The 15,288-nt window shown below is 42.5% G+C and overlaps 1 long non-coding RNA gene and 1 other non-coding gene across 4 annotated transcripts in view; both read left to right on the top strand.

The window, feature by feature from the left end:
* Positions 1 to 15,288, top strand: part of LOC146175659 (uncharacterized) — a 305,977-nt gene that overhangs the window by 38,929 nt on the left and 251,760 nt on the right. The window lies entirely within an intron of this gene.
* TRNAA-CGC (transfer RNA alanine (anticodon CGC)) lies at positions 337 to 409 on the top strand. Its single transcript has one exon. It is a non-coding gene; the product is annotated as a tRNA-Ala (tRNA).

Raw genomic sequence — 15,288 nt, 5'->3', positions numbered from 1 at the left:
TAAGTGTAGCATACGCCCTTCCTCGCTTTTCTTTGTTCTGTCTTTTCGACTGTTGGCTTCTTTCCTTCGTGTATTATAACGAGCACCCTCATTTCCCTTGATTGATCTGCTTGTAGCTTACGGGGGTCTCGGTTCTGGCAGTCTTGAAGCCATAGGTAGCGTAAGAGGGTTCTAGCACAGCTTTCGCCCTCGCTCTTGATCACGTTCTACGTGACGCTGGCGGTAACAAAGGACGTCCCACGTCCGCCGCTATGGCTGAGGGTGGCGCTGGTGAACACTCTCAAGGTTCGTATACAGACAACATAAATACCCAAGAAAGTAGCAGGGGGGACAGCGGCCGATGTAGCTCAGTTGGAAGAGCACCGGACGCGCTATTCGGAGGTCGTGGGTTCGGATCCCACCATCGGCACGTTGTTTTTTCTTCTACTTTGTGTCTAATTATCTTTCCCCTAAACAGATTACAATACTAATTTCTGTGATTATCCAAGTAAACTTAAAAAAAAAAAAAGAAAAGACAAAGTACCATCCCCAACGCTTTCCTTGGCCTCGCCGACTGTTGGCTTCTTTCCTTTACGTTTCCGTTAAGCATTTGATGCTTTGCCTTTGTACACTACAGTACTGCAGAGAAGCCGCCATAATAAGTGGGCGCCGTGCTCTCTGTAGCTCACGCGTATCGCGTACCCCCACGTTCGGACCGCTCTAAAAGTTGTCTGTAATTGTACATACATGTCTTGCTCGAATTCTTTGCCTCAATCTATCGAAAAGCTGAAATAGCTGATGAGTTGCGCACAGATGTCGCAATAGGAAGTAACATAATCGTCGACAATTTTTTCCTTCTTCTTTCTTTTGTTTGCGCTTTTATTTCAGCCCACAGAAGTGAACGTTGCACCGAATATAATAGCAAAAGCTGTCAGTGGCTATGCTAGCTGTGCAGCGGAGGCTGCAAAATTAACATATTTTACACAAATGTCCCTGCCATTGTGTTGTCCTGAGAACTCTTTGCAGAAAAATTTATCCATCAATGTTAGACCGAGCCTCTCTGTAAGACGATTTGTAGGCGAGGCTAGACTGCGCGTCAAAATAAAGTGGCTCGCATCACTGGCGTGTACAGCGGTGAAGCAGTGAGCGGTATCAGCCAAAGAATTTCATTCCGAACTACCATGGCGAAACACTACCCCTTGAAATCGACAGCATCGCTAGCAGCACTAAGAAATGTTTAAAACTATATGTGCTGTTTATCAGCAAATGCATCCTACGGCCGCATTTTTACGAAATACTAAACGTAGTATTCAAGATATTATGTTATCCGGGAACGTAATAGCCGGAACAAAAGTTGCATATGTGCTCTATGGGACATTTTTACTGTGTGCGAGTTTTAGCGCATGCGAACCGCGAGATCACATAAACCAGGAACGTATCAACGAGATTGTGCTGTAGTCGGAGATAAATCGCACTGCAGCAGCATGAGCCTCTAAGAGGATGCCCTCTGGCCAATGGCGTCGACCGATTCTCATGACGTCCTGGGTACTGCTAGCGTGACGTCAGAAGGGGCGACAGATTAAATGAGTTTGCCATTGCTTAATCAGGTATCCGCGGAGTCGTGAAACTCGATTCAAACGTTTGACTGAATGGCCATTAATGAGCATCTGTCACTTTTTTTCTTGAATTGTATCTCTCCCATTATAGGGGCGATACATACTAAGTTGCGCCAGTTAAATTTAGCAAGTCCGAAACAAAATATTTATCAGGCATTGGTAGCAATAATTATAGTGAATCTTCTAGTGCAAACTATGCACCAACCCTTTGTTCAGACATTTCCATTTTAGTTTGCGAACTTTATAAGCATCCAATTATGGGCAGATATATTGGCGTTTTATTGTCGGAACCATTATAACTTTCGAGCGCAGGATATTTTCAGAGAATTGGACAAGATTTTTGACAATACAAGTGAAGCTCAACTGTGTGTGTGTGTGCGCGTGTATTATGTCAAGTAAGGAAATTGCTGTACCAAGTGAAATACGTAGACGTTATATCAGACGGTTAAGTGAAATGCTGTTAAATATGCAACCACATTTCAGAAGCATCAAGATCACAACAAATCACCAAAGAAATTTGGCGCCCAGCTTAAGCGAAGGTCTTAGAGTCATCTCGAATCAAACTTTACGAAAAACACAAATATATCCATACCTTTGCGCTGCAAAGCAGCCGAGTAATGAGAGTATATTCCGTGTAGGAATATAAAAACTACCTAAAAATCTTTAGGAATTTGTTTCCGATGGCATTAAGTCCTGAAAAACTAAAGCATTTGAACATTCATATTTTTCCAAAATGCAAATAAAAAAAAAACGAGTTAAGTTCACAGCGGAATAGAATTAAGGTAAAAAAGAGAGTTTGCTTATCCGACTCTAACGACTTGCCACATTTTCTTTTTCCTCCAACGAGACAAAAAAAAAAAAAAGAAGAACATGAGAGGAGGGGGGTGCAGGGGAGAGGCTAAATCTATTTTTATTTTTATTTTTTTTTGAAGAAAGGAAGCGCTTATTTACTTCTTGTCTGCAAGGAAACAAGGCTTAAATACCGGGGCAAATTTTCTTTTCTTCATTTACTTCTTGCAGAAAAAATATTGGCTTTCGAACGCATGCCTGTGGCTACGCTGGATTTGCTGCAGGACACGAACGTGCATATTAATAAAAAAAAGGAGGTTTAATGATCATCAAAACATATTCAAAACGGATCCAAGGTCCGTGAAGAAACAAGAAGAAAGATGCGAGGTAAATGGAAGTCTCCTGCACCCCTAACTTTTCGTTTTTATTTCATTTCCTCGGGGTAGAAAAAAAAAAACGAGATGAAAAATTTTTGAGGAAAAAGGAATAAAAGCTGAACACGGTCCTTGGAAACACTCGTAGGGCCGGCACAGAGGGGACGAAAGCATCGTCATGGATGCATAAGGAGCCGCGGCGCACATCTGCAGCTACAGATATAGGGGACAAGGAAAAGAAAAATGGTATATAAAAAATGAAAGCTTCACCTTTATAAGCAATGCTGCGAAGAAACGCGCGTGACAAGCAGCCAGCGCCGTCTATCTTTCCGTTCCTTTTCCTTTTTCGTTTTCTCCGCACCCTTTCTTACGTACGTGTAGCCAAGACATATTGCTTTCGTTTTTCGTACTTTTTTTTTTTTCCCCATTCCTTTTCGCATCACGTTTTCCCTTTCGCACGCATGCATGCAGGAGCAGCACGCAGCGTTCGTCGCCGCCACGCGCGGCCGCTGTGACACCGCGCGCTTGTCATTTCGGCCGCGCCGCTTCTTCGCAGCCCCTAGAGCTCCCGCCGCCGTCTCGCCTTTTATTCTCTCTCTCACTTTGTTTCTTTCGTTCTCTCCCTCTTCCTCGCTCATACGCGCCTACGTTTTCGGCGACGCGAAGCGATCTGATTGGTCGAGACGGAATCCGCGCCTCAGCCCGACCGCGATTGGACGATGCCGCTACCGGCGCTCGGTGTTTACGTTTTCCTTGTTCTCCACCTCCTGGTCTCTTATTTTTTTCTTCTATATCTCAAGGAAAAGAAAGACATACTGGAAAGGACGATTCAGGAAGTGGAAATAATGCAGAAAAGGTTGAGAAACAAATAAAGGGAGGTAAATGGAAGATTTTCTTTCGTTTTCTATCTCTCTCTCCCTCGTTTTCCGCGGTCCTTGAGTGCGCGCCATGTCCCACCGTCCGCTTGCGTTTACAAGTTCGTTTGCAAGATGCGACATTTCATTTTTATTTGTTTTGTCTGCTACAACCCCCTTACTCCATAACCCGTGCCTCCCCCCCCCCCCCCCCCCTTTTTTTTTTTTTCCAACGGTAAAGACGTTACGGACGTCGGGGCTCTGCCCACAACTCTATATTTTTGTCTATATTTTGTTGAACCGTTACGCTATACACGGATATTTGTCCGCACATTTCACCTTATCTATATTGCATGACGATGTAAGCTACAAGGGTAAGGAAAAGACAAGCGTAAGCAGAGTTTGAAGGCGAGATGGACCACACAGAGGAAATCCAACTTATGGTATTGCATATTATTGTTCAAGCTGTACTGCACGCACATTCCGACATATTCTTCTTCCTTTTATCAGTGGTGATTGAAAAAGCATAAGCTAACTGAATTAAATGAAAGTGTACCCATGGTCTACCTTATAAAATCTGGCACCATGCAATTTCAAACAATAAAATTATTTTGAAATGCCGAACTCGAACCCGACTACAGAGTAGCTGTTTGTTGAGTAGAAGGGGGGCACTATATAGACACTGGGTATATGAGTTTGCCGAAGTCAGCGACGCCTACACTTCATTCACCATTTTGGTTGCGAGAAAGCTTGATTATGGTAACCTCGTTAAAGAATATACCCAAAAGTTTTGGACTAATTCGAGGAAAGGGTTTTTGAATGCATAGTTTTCTCACAACTTGCATAACTGCATGCACCATAACAATAAATATATCCGTAGATCCTCCTTCGGAATGCTTATAGATTTTGCTGTTTATTTTTGAAAACACTCTTTGTTTGTTTCCTATGACAGTCTTGATTGTTGCGAGAAAAACAAACTACAAAAGGAATATTTTTGCTGCCCGTCACAAGCTTGGACCGTTTCTATCAGTACATTCATAAATGTATCTCACGATATTACACAGTTGCTTCACGATTATTTTGAAAAAAAAAAAAAGTTTTTGTATGGCTGATTTAATTGGGTTTTGTATGGCTGAATTAATTTAGTTTTGTATAGCCGTTTTAACTACTCTGTGTGGGCACAGGAAAGAAAAACTTCAAAACCAAATTGTTTGTTACGTACAGGGAGCATAGGTTATATATAGTCAACATTGCAGAGGGCGGCAGAAAATTAGGTGGGTGGATGAGGTTAAGTTCGCCGGGGTCAAGTGGATACAGCTAGCATAAGACCGGGTTAATTGCAGGAATATAGGAGAGTTCTTCGCCCTACAGTGGGTATAGTCCGGCTTATGATGATGATGATGATGATGATGATGATGATGATTGTCCCACAGTTGCCTAACAGTTAAAAGATGCCGCATATAGAGTTGTATATAGTGGGAATTATCGGATTGCTTACGTTCATTTGTATCATCAATTTGTATGCTTGCAGGGCCCTCCTTGTAAGGACGTTATTAAGGGCCAGTCCACAAACACTGAAACTAAACATGTGCTTTGCCTCTACCACTGCATCTGCGTGAAATGTTTAATGAGCTATCGCATTATTTAAAATTATCCTGTACCACACACAGTAAATTGGTGAAACAAAATTTGAGATCAGTTAACTGCAATATCCGCGTACGATATTGCACTTACCTCCTCATCGTCAGGGCTTTATCAGAGTACATATAGTATGCAGTACGAAAGCTGCAACGGAGCATGTATTTTCGCTACAGCTATCTATTAGCGTGTAACAGAATGCTTACTTCACAAGAATAGCGTGGTGCCTGCTCAAATTTGAGTGTAACAAGGCATACCTATCAATACACTGCTTGCGGACGTGGTAGGACTTACAAAGCTCTATCATTAATAAAAAGAGGGTAGGGTATCATTGATTATAAAACCTCAGACAGTAACTTTGTAGCAGGAATCAGATAACTAGATGTAACTGGGCACGAAATATGCTGCGTGGAAAAAAACAAACAAACGTTAGCCTTTTCATGTTATAGAGTTTATATTGAAGATGCAACTATAGCTTCAGACGGTCGGACGCAGAGAGACGGGATTAGAAACTTTACGGATGCTCCTGTGGTACTTGAAGAGCAATTGCGCAGTTTCTTGACCATCTTGAGTTTATAAAGATCCTCTTTTCCCAGCAAAAAAAAAATAAAAAAATAACGTTTTCTATAACATATGACGTAGAAGTATTTTAAAAGAGCAAGAACCAGGAAACCGACAGCGAAAGTAGGTTTCAACCAGCCTGTGACGTCACTACAGACCAACCTATCACGTCCTGGATACGGCCCCTATAATCTGTCATGTGCGTGTTGATTATCTAAACGGGCGAACGCAAGCTACAGCTGGAGTCACTATTCCTCTGAAATGACCAAAAGAAAGTTTAGTCCTGCACCAAAGGCAGATCAATTATAGACGACCGTGCAACCAGTGATGTCACTGGCCCAAGGTTTCCCGCGGAAATCTTCCAGATTGAGGCCCCGAAATAAATATGGAAAACCAACTACCACCTTTGCAACGTTACTCACGAAATGAGATATTTTAAAATAAATTTGCGCTGCAGCAAGACATCGAACCGCTGTGAAGATTGATACAATAGATTATCAAACTGGAAATAACTTACTTTAAAGATATCAGTAAACTCCTCGGAGTTGCCGTCGGAATTGCCCTTGAAGGCGAGCCTACAGGGTGATTTTTGCAGAGTGCCTTATATTGCTTATTGGCTTGAGAAGGCGCCACAGTGGCCGTCACCGTCGCCGAACCCTAGTTTCGAGAAAAACGTGCCCGAAAAGTGCTGTCACGTGATTCCGCATTAAAATTGTGACGCAAGCTTTTTTTGTGCAGCTTTCATTGTGGTGTCATACCATTACGCTTCTCATTTAGCCTCCATTTCTTATCGAATTGGAGCCCATTTCGCTACAGGGATTCGAACCGTTGGCATATGTACAGTCTTGGTTAAAAGTTCTGAAGCTAAAGTATTTTTGTCTCAGCCGCAAAATGAAACCATCATGGCACCGTTAAAGACTGAAAGGCCGTAAAATGCTACGAGATTATTTCGTTCTGTGACAAAAACAATTCCCCAGCATTTTAAACGCCCTTGCCGTCACGACTCCATTTTGCGGCTGAGACGAAAATCCTTCTGCTTGAGGAGTTTTGACCAGGACTGTGCCTCCATTTTTTTTTTTTTTTTTTTGCCGTTTATGGCATTGTGATTGTAAATGACAGAGAATAACGCGCCTCTTCCCCCTGAAGACAAAACCAACTCGCTATACTGAAGGAGAGATTGCGTCTATGTTCTCCTAAAGGGAAGCTGTAACAAGTTCTCGAGAATTTCACGACTTCCACTCATTAGAATATTTATTTATTTATTTATTTATTTATTTATTTATTTATTTATTTATTTATTTATTTATTTATTTATTTATTTATTTATTTATTTATTTATTTATTTATTTATTTATTTATTTATTTATTTATTTATTTATTTATTTATTTATTTATTTATTTATTTATTTATTTATTTATTGGTACCTCAAATGGCCACTTGTGCGTTACATGAGGGGCGGGCTAACAAATCATGTAAATAATTTGATGATGAATGTCTTGAAAAATTCGTGGTCAGGATGGGCGAAAGATTCAGCTGGCAGGTCGTTCCAATCTCTTGCAGTCCGGGAAAATAATGATTTGAGATGTGCAGACGTGAATATATATGAACCTTTAAGATTAAGCTCACAAATGGTTTAGCGCTGTCATATAACGATGTCACGTAGCCAACAAACAAGGTCACGACAATCTTCAGGCTTCACCTCATAGTAGCAAAGTAATGCGGATAAACTTTACGATAACATCATTATTGGATACTTTACAAATGCTTCCACCCTATTTATTTTGTGAGTCGTCCGGTGCCGCCAAACAGCACATCGTGCCCTTAACCTTCTTCGGCGTTAGGTTTCTCTCTCAGTGCAGCAGTGTAAGCGTTTATGCGCTAGAAATATGTCACGCCTGGTGATGAAGTCATCTTTAGTGCCCCTACTCGGCATCGCGCGCTACGGAGAAGCCCGAACGCCGAAACTGATTCATTCAATGTTAAGGCTTAAATATAAATGTCAGCGAAAAACGACCCGCTATGCTTTAGAGCCAGCCTTCACGGAATCGACTAAATTAGTTAAGTTTGATTCTAAAACCGTTCCAGCTGCACTTTGAGGCGAAATTGCGCGTCGTTCTAATTTTATATTGTTGAACCATTTGCAAACCCATTGTTTGTAGACTGTGAAATATACATCTGTGCAGTCCCTGGACGATAATTTCAAAGCACAGTGAGTCTCATGTACGTGATAGAAATGGATGATTCGAATATCTATTAACCAAATTTAACTACTCAGGTTTTAATTCTTATTTTCCGGGTCTACATTATAGTGCGAAATGGCAAGCATCCATTTGCGACTTAAGAAAGATATTTTGATAATTTCGGCGGTATAAGAGGCAATCACGAGCAGCCTGGCGGTGGATTGCGAGGCGTCGAAGTGGTCGAAGGGTGCTAAAGAAAGCCGAGGAAGGATGCGATTCAGGAGTATTTGAGCTGGTTTGCTGCCATGTTGGTCAAAGACAAGGAACTGCAGTCGATGGGGAACCGCAAACATTGTCAGGGGTAGAGGGTAGCGTCAGCGTGGTTATGCTTCTTTCCAGAGCGATATATACCACACGAATATCATTTTTTTTTTTTAAACCGTAAGGTCCAGCGAGCGAGGCGGCCAGTGGGATATTTAAGGGAGGACAGCCAATCACAGCGAATGGTGGTCTGTAACGACTTCGAATGGTCGGCCATACACGTAAGGTCAGAATTTTCCTATCGCCCAACACAGCGAATGGTAGTCTGGAACGACTTCGAATGATCGGCTGTGCACGTAAGGTCGAAATTTCCCTATCGCCCAAACTATGGCTAGGTACTCGTTCTTAGTAACTGAGTGGTTTAGGCTTCGTCTTCGTCAAGGTGCGGCTCACGTAGGCTACATCATCAAACGCACCTGGGTTTACGTTGCGTTACAACAGCACTGATACCTGTGCCACTGGCATCAGTGTGGACCTTAGTCCGAGCATCAGGGTCAAAATGCCGCAACATGGGCGGTGAAGTAAGCAGTCGGAGCAGTGTTCTGAACGCTTCGTCACATGCAGAACACCAGCCGGAGAGGCCGTTGCTTATGCGAAGGTGGGTTGTCAAGGGTGCGATGATGGAAGCAAAATAGAAAATGAAGCATCGGAAGTAAGAGCAGAGGCCGATGAAACTTCGACGTTCCTTCACCGTGGAGGATTTTCGGAAAGCAGTGACAGCGCGAAGTTTAACTGGGTCGGGAAGCCTATCGTCCTTAGACACGACATGGCCCAAAATTGTCAATTGGCGGGCGGAGAAGTAACTTTTTTTTTTTTTTCTCTTTAATTCAGATGGAGACCAGACATTTCAACACATATCACAAACAAGCCTGATGTGTCGGGAAATCCGGCGAGAAAATATAAGTATGCACAAGAAGGCATCTCACTTGAAGCCGCGCAATGTATGGTGTCCATCATGCGCTCAAACATGTGCATTGCACAATCCGAACGGCATGACATTGAATTCTTACTGTCCGTCTGGCGTCCCGAAAGCTGTCTTGGTACGGTCAGCATCAGCTAGCGGGACTTGCCAGTACTCTGAACGGAGGTCTGAAGATGAGAAAAATTCGGCGCCTTGCAAAAAGTCAAGGCGTCGTCAATTCGGGGCAAGGGATAGACGTTCTTGCGAATGATTTTATTGAGCACCGATAATCAACGCAGAAGCGGATTGAGCCGTCTTTTTTGGTGTCAAGAACGAAGGAGGAGGCCCAAGGACTGTGCGAAGCTTGAACGCCACGTTTAAGTATATTGGCCACATGTTCGTCGATGATTTGACGTTCGGCAGCGAGAACGCGATAAGGTCGTTGGCGCAGGGACGAGTGAGTACCAGTGTCGATCCGATGAGTAACAAGAGATGTGCGGCCTAAACGATTATGTGACAAATCAAGGGAAGAACGGAATTGGTCAAGCAAGGCAAGTGCCTATTGGGTCAGCGTTAGTTTGTCGTCACTGGAACTGGCGAAGACGTCTACTTGGGATGGATCAGCAGAAGCAGGAGTATGCGCAGTTACCGGTGTGTGGCAAAGGTTATCATCGCAGTTGTCGCATACAGCCACCGAGGTGAAAGGCTGGCGTCCCAGACACTCGCCACGAAGAGAAGAAAAAGAGCAACATGAAAGGATTGAGGACGGCCATGGGGCTGCCGTCAGCTTCAAAAGTAAGCACTGCAAAGGCAGGCGTAGACGGTGGCGATGCGTAAAGTCGTCGGAAGGAGTGAAGATGACAGACCCTTCGGAAAGACGAGTATTTGGTGTGTCGGCTATCTTTCTCCTGATTGCGATAACCTCTTTCAACTTGAGGTCTAAGATATTCATGTTTTTTTTTGTTTTTTTTTTTTGCGTAGGAAAATCTTGTCTTTCAAGTTTATCTTCCCTCGCACCAAATAGTTAAGACTGCAATTGAATCTTATCCGATCGGCGCCTGTACAGCCGGCTTTAGATAGGAAAGGAACATTAAGTCAAAAGAGCAACAAGAGCTTAAAATTTGATAAAGCATGTCTTATATTTAGCTTAAATGAACGTGGGACGCATAGATAATGCAAATGAGAGGAAGAAGCGACTGTCCCTGTACTCTAAAACGATGTAAACGTGTAGCAGCTAAGAGCCCGAAAAGACTCGCCATGTGGACAAGTTCAGCATCCTTGAAGATCACTTCAAACTTGAGGCAAGCGTGGAATACTGTAAGAATCTTGTTAGCAGGCACTAATGGTGGGTATGGTCTAACGTTCTAATGCGTAGGAAAATCTCGTCTTTCAAGTTTATCTTCCCTCGCACCAAATAGTTAAGACTGCGGTAGAAAGGAAATGCGGTGCGCCTCGGAAATACCAGAAAAATTGCAAGCGTACAGATAGGTGATCTGAGGATGTATTCAGTGTTATAGTGCAGTCTTAAGATATGGTAACAAAAAGTGGTTCAAAATAATCTCCCAATGAAAAAAAATCACTTCTCCGGAATTTCTGGGTACTGACGAGACTGTAAGTCCTGCGTACAGAACAGCCGGAGCTGCCGTATCAAACAGAGTGAATTGAAGGTTCGATTTCAGAGGTTGGATAGTTTTGGCCGGCGGTGGACGGGACAGAGCAGACGATTGGTAAGAATGGAAATGCCCGTACAAAGTAAGGAAATCGTAGTTTAGTAACTTGTCGGCGCAGTGCACTAAAGGCTCAGTAAGTGTAGAAATTTTAAAGTATTATTTTGTTTGTGTATATTAAAACAAGGTCGATGCTGTTGTTTTTGTATTTTATATGATATTTAAAATATTCCGCTGTAATTAAAAAAAAAACGAACAGTGTTACATATCAGCGAATCTCTATAAGATATACGCACGTGCACGCGTGCGTGTAAAGTAACCGTAACCTTTTGAGAAATAACCTTATCCGCTTCGTGTCCCACGCTGCGCGCTTAGGAAACGAAAGACGCCCTCGCGAGGTCTGCGGAAACGCGTAATTATTCTCTGCCACGGCTCCGTCGCTCCGAGTCGTCGGAGACGGCGCAGTAATGATGACGAATTACACTTGACCCCTCGCAGAGACGTGCTCCAGGCCCAGACTCTCGATTCATTTCCAGAGGAAGGAGACGCGAAATATACGTATATATTCGGTCTTGTATTTTACCGCTTCACGGCCTTGCTTTTTTCAGAGCATTTGACGAACGAGCAACAATTGAACGAATTTATTACTCTGGAGTACAAAGGCAGCGATCAAGCTTCCCGTTTTCTTTCTTTTTCTTTCGACATTGACGTTTTCTTTTTGGACGCGCGTACAAAGAATTAACTGATGTGCTATGTGTCGAGGAAAAATTGTGAATCTTGCATTTTGTATACATTTGACGCTATACACTTGGTCTCAGTCGCACACACACATTTAAAAAAGTTAACATCTTTTATGTAGATTGCATTTGGTGCACGTTCCCTTGAGATATACCGAGCATACAGCGCATATTGCACGAGTAATTCGGTGTTTCCCATTTATCGAAACGTAACCATGATTCGATCCCACGAGTCTATGCTATGCAGTGTTTAAAGTTTCACGCGCTGTATGAAAATTCAGGATTTGAAATTTAAAAAAAAAAAAATTCCACGACGGCAAGCAAAAACTTGTCCGCGCGTTTCGTTCTACAATTTTCTCACGCAAAGCTATACGTGTGACTAGCATTGAAGGGAAACTGGCGCGGACACGGGACAGCAGGAAGGAAAGACAACACGAGGAAAACCATCTTCAATTCAATTCAATGCAAAACCAGCTATTGCAACTCCTTGCGCTTAACGAACGTATATATAATAAAATTATAACACGTTTTTATGCTGCTGGAACCCCCTCACAACAGCTCTGGTCTCTCTCTCTCTCTCTCTCTCTCTCTCTCTCTCTCTCTCTCTCCCAGTTTTGTTTGTTGAACACGCTTAAGCATTCTTTGCCAGTTCATGGATTTCAAAGAAACACATTCGGAAGAAGCTATGCAGAATTGGCTTCTGAACTAACTGAAAACATTTTTCTTGCAAAAAAAAAAAAAAAAAAAAAAAAAACGAGCCGGTTTGTCAATGATAGCGAAAGTGTTTTGAAAAGAATGGAGACTATGTCGACAGACAAAATACTAGTTTTTCATTTACCTTTTTGTATATGAATTGTAGAATGAAATGTGTTGATAGTTTCTCGTTTACAATTGTGCTCGTACAGTATGCGTCGCGTATGCCTAAGCAAATGAAGCATTTGTAGCAGCTATTAAGGGTACAAGAAAAATAGGCGCTAGTTACGACGTAAGAGCCAGGGTAAGAAAAAAAAAGTCAGAAATTAAACGACGTGAACACAATTTGTCATCTTCGTGCCAGAGTACGCAAAGGTAAAATATAACCAGTACTCTTTAGTGAAATTTATAACTAAAAATAAATTGTACGGGGGGCCAACCCACAATTTTAGCCGGAAAGCACTATATTAAAATTATAATTTTTGCGTAAAATGTCAAGGTGCCAACTTAGCGATATGAAGTGCAATTCTTAGAATAAATTTCATTGAAGGCCTTTACAGACCACCTTCATTAAGCTCTTATTAGCTTTCAATAGACCTTCAACGCAAGCATAAGAAGAATACGTCGTCGACAAAGAAAAGCGCCGGGTTTAACGTATACGGCTGAGCTGTATAGAACATGTTCGTTTTGTAGCAATAAGAATATATGGCACGCTTTTGTGACCAAAGTATAGGCTATCGGCCTATGAAGATCTCAGAGCCACTGAAGGTTCAGGAGCACCCCATCTCGCTGAAGGGCACACTGAATCAATGTCTTTTGCAAGAAACGAGCCGATCAGTATACTTATAGGAACAGGGGCACACCCAGCGTCGTTATGTCGCGGTTGTGTCCTTCTTTCTTCTACAGAAATCCGAGCCCGCAGTGACCTCATAGAGAAGAAAACTGAGAGAAAAAAAAGACTACGTTTAGTACTTAAAAAGGCTGATAGTAAATGCATGGCGATGAATAGGCAACGGCGCAGAAATAAAATAAAAATAAGACAATGCACATAAGATGATACATATCACGTGAGAAAGGCGCTATGACCAAGCAGGTAGGGGAACGTTTCTGCTGGCGTTAAAGCTGCCCTGAAGCGGCCGACCAGGTTTTAGAAACGATATGATAAGAAGCTTACACGCTACCAGGATAAAAAAGTAAATGAAAGTATACATATATTCATTCACCTGCGCGCTCCCGTAGAGTTCGCAGAATATACGGGGAGCGCCGGGAGGGAGATGCGCTTGGGAAGAATAGAAGGGTCCGATTTAGGCCTTGGCAGGAGTTCACGTATAAGGTAGAGCGTAAGCGCGGCTACCATTCTCTCTGCGTCCGCACCCTCATGACCCTGCTTTGACCTGCGAAGATGGGCGGTGAACACTGAGTTGGTGAGTGAATGACCTTCACCAAGGCCTTTTTGCTGGACCTGATAAAATATTCAGGATGTCCCAGCCAACTTCAAGCAATGGTTAAGAAATAAAACGTTAGAGGTATGCCAGGGAAACCATTCGCATAAAGCTGCCAGTCGTTTTGTGCACCACGAGGCTGTTCTCTTTACTATATACGAAGAATGTCATTAGCATCAAGAGCTGAAGAACAAACTTATAGTGTTACATAGTTTTCAAATACATGTCTGAACATTGTGCTTCCTATGCTACAGTGGCTAGTGCATCAGTAGCATTCGTTTAAATAGTTAATTACAGGTTGCCCAAAATACTGTTCTGCGCAATATATCAATTTTGCACAAACGAGACTCTGCTGTTTTTGATTTTTCGGCATCTTAATATCTTGAACGTTCGCAACGGCATCCAGTACTGTATTACCAATGTAATATATAAATTACTGAATAAAATAGCAATTTTACCCTGCTGTGAAACTTCTGCGACGAAACAGTACCTATTCCACTCGATCATATATACAGGTCCCACGCATTAGAACAAATTATTGTGCTCATTCATTTACATATGCTGCAGTCATTTATCTCAACGCACTATACTGCCACACATTACAAGCATAAAGAACTACCAACAATTTTGCAGGGAACCAAAACAGCACATTTTGTAATGCTTTACTTTTACTGACCAAGTAACATCTGATGTTTCTATATAGCCATGATTTTTTTATCTCTTTCTATTGCGTGACTGTTTTTATGACATTATTAACCACATAAACCTCTTTTACGACTCTTGCACGAGTTCTGGGGTTCTGCTGCCTATATAACCAACACAGTGTATTCAATGACAAATAAGGATTTATTGATTATTATTGATATTGGGCACAAAATGTGGCCTCAGTCGTAACAACTCGACTCTCAAAGAAAATTTAACGCTAGAAACATTTTTTTAAAGCTTCCATAACACCTAAACTACCTGACTTCCTTCTGTGGGAAATTTAGGAAAAAGGAAAACTGATGAAATCCTTTAATCCGCGTTCATTACGCCACCAATTACAAGCCAGAGTTCATGTTTTGGGCCCAACACTAGGCAATCTTCCTCTCCATTCCAGCGGTGGGTGAAATGTTCGCATATAACGGAGGCACCTCCGCTGCTCTCGGCAAAAACGACCGCACAGCGATGACGTCAGTAGCGGCGCGTGTCTAATCGGAGCCTTGTAGCGGGATGGTCATGAGTGATCCAGGAGGTGGAGATGTCGTGCTTAACTGGTGCAGAAAAAAGTACTGATATGGGGAGGGGGGTTGCATTTGAGCCTCCTTAGGTGCGGCAATGCAAAAGCATTTGTCTCCTGGCCATGGTGCCACCGCTGTTAGTGCGACAACGCCTGGTGTGTTCAGACGTGTCTGGGCACTCAGTTGTCATCTGCATTCATCTGTTATGACGTCAGACACTGTAACCATGACTATGACTTCCCATAGTCATAACTATAATTCGCCGTGGTCATAGTATTGGTTAGTCCGTCATAGTTCATCGTAGTGATGTTTATC

Source organism: Amblyomma maculatum, chromosome 10, assembly GCF_055883805.1.
Source record: "Amblyomma maculatum isolate TAMU_Amacu chromosome 10, ASM5588380v1, whole genome shotgun sequence".
NCBI lineage: Eukaryota > Metazoa > Arthropoda > Arachnida > Ixodida > Ixodidae > Amblyomma > Amblyomma maculatum.
Note: the sequence above shows the minus strand (reverse complement) of the source record. Positions and strands in the feature narration are given on the sequence as shown.